The sequence below is a fragment of the Penaeus chinensis genome, chromosome 26 (genome assembly GCF_019202785.1).
Source record: "Penaeus chinensis breed Huanghai No. 1 chromosome 26, ASM1920278v2, whole genome shotgun sequence".
Lineage (NCBI taxonomy): Eukaryota > Metazoa > Arthropoda > Malacostraca > Decapoda > Penaeidae > Penaeus > Penaeus chinensis.
This window is the reverse complement of record NC_061844.1, coordinates 3,602,234-3,604,707: the sequence shown is the minus strand read 5'-3', so window position 1 is coordinate 3,604,707 and position 2,474 is coordinate 3,602,234.

Here is a 2,474-nt window from a genome sequence, read left to right as displayed (position 1 = left end):
TACCCCTGCTAAACCATATGTCTAAGGCGTTAATATATACCCTTTACACACACACATAGAGATAAATAGACAGATGGCTATATATATACATATATATATATATAAACATATATATACACACATATAGATAGATAAATGGATATATATATATATATATATATATAAACATATATATATATACAAACATATATATATATATATATATATATATATATATATATATATGCTATATACACACACATATAGATGGAGAGATAGATAGATAGATATATATAGAAAGATAGATAGATAGATACATACATACATATATAAATAATATATATATATGTATATATATATATATATATATATATATATATATATATAATACACACACACACACACACACACACACACACACACACATATATATATATAGATAGATATAGATAGATAGATACATATATACATATATGATGTATATATATATAATATCTATCTATCTATCTATATATCTATCTATATATATATATATATATATATATATATATGCACACACACACACACACACACACACACATACACACAAGAGCGTGCACGCGTATGTAGATATATACATACATATATGCATACATATATATGCATACAAATTTATATATAATATATACATATATGTATATAAATGTACATTTATGTGTGTATATATATATATATATATATATATATATATATATATATATATATGTGTGTGTGTGTGTGTGTGTGTGTGTGTGTGTGTGTGTGTATGGAATACACACACACATATACATATATACATATATACATATACATATATATATATATATATATATATATATATATATGCACACACACACACACACACACACACACACACACACACACACACACACACACACACATATACATATATACATACATGACTGCCGCGATGGTCCAGTGGTTCGAGAACTGGACTCCGACCCTCATGGTCCCGAGTTCAATTCCCCGTCGCGGCAGTCGTAAAATTGCCTGCTCGAGCCCGAGAAAACGACATATCGCCTTGAGAAGTCAAACGCAGGCGTCGTAGGGGAAGTCGCCGCCGTGGCACACGGGTGAGCGCGCCGAATCGCTTTTGATTAGGAGGGGCATCCAATCAGGCAAGGGGGACACTGCCATATAGCCTCTCAATAGTAAATCGAGAGAGGCCTATGTACTGCAGTGGAAAGAATGGCTGTTGAAAAAAAATATACATACATATTTATTCACTTATTTATATATGTGTATATATATATTTATACACACACACACACACACACATATATATATATATACATATATATATGTGCGTGCGTGCATGTATGTATGTGTGTGTATGTGTTTTTGCGTGCGAGTGTGTGTATGAGTATGTGAATAAGCGAACGAGCGAGCGAGCGTGAGAGGGAGACAGAGAGAGAGAGAGAGAGCGACAGAGTGTATACATGCATGTCTAAACAGCATATACGGTAACACACCTATACATCTACATGCGTCCCCTTTCTTCACCTCTCTATCTCCACCGTTTCCTCCCTTCTCCCTCCTCGCCCCACCTCTCGTCGCCGAGAACTTTACAGTGAAGGGCCTCCCCCGTCATTACCTCGGGGCCCCTACTTGACGGCACTTAGGAGGCACACGATTCGGCGCCAGCACTTGTTGAGACGCCCTCCTCTCTTTCTTTCTCTCTCTCTTGATTTTTCTTGGTGTTTCTTTCATTCTCTCTTTCTCTTTCTATTTCTTTCTCTCTCTTTTTTATGTTTCTTTCTTCTCTTATATATATCTTTCTCTCTCTTTCTTTCTCCGTTTATTTTCTTCTACTCTCTCCCTCTCTTATTTTCCGCCTCTGTCTTTCTGTTTGCCATCCCTTGCTCTCTCCCTTCTCAATCTGTTTTTATTTCTTTCATGCCTCACTTCTCTCTCTTTCTCTTACTCTTTCAACATTATCTTCTCTCCTTTCGTTTTTCTCCTTTTCTTGCCCCTCTCCTCTCCCTGCACCACCTCTCCCCTCCCTTCCTTCATTCACGAATTTAATAGGAAATTAACACGTCTCTTAGTAACACCACTTTAACACGAATGAGCGAGCTAGCAACACTCTTGTTCAATAGCATTCTAAATCGATTAAAGAAATTTTCCGAGTCCTCAAACTAATAGGTTGGTAATTGCAATAATGAGTTTGTGATTTGCAACATCATGTCACCCTTTCTGTGATCGTGATTGGCGTTGATTGCGAGGATGAAAAATAGCGTTGTGAGTTCAAATGATTTGTTGCAGGTGGGGAGAAAATTAATCATCTCATTGTTAGGGATCGTTATTGTAAGGAATTATGTAAAGATTTATTGGTTTGGTGTATGGAGTATAAATATTAAAAAGTAAGAATATGTAAGGATGAATGTAACAGTAAATATTGATGAATAAGTGAACAGATGCGAAGACCGTAGATATGAATTATTTAACTGAATGGA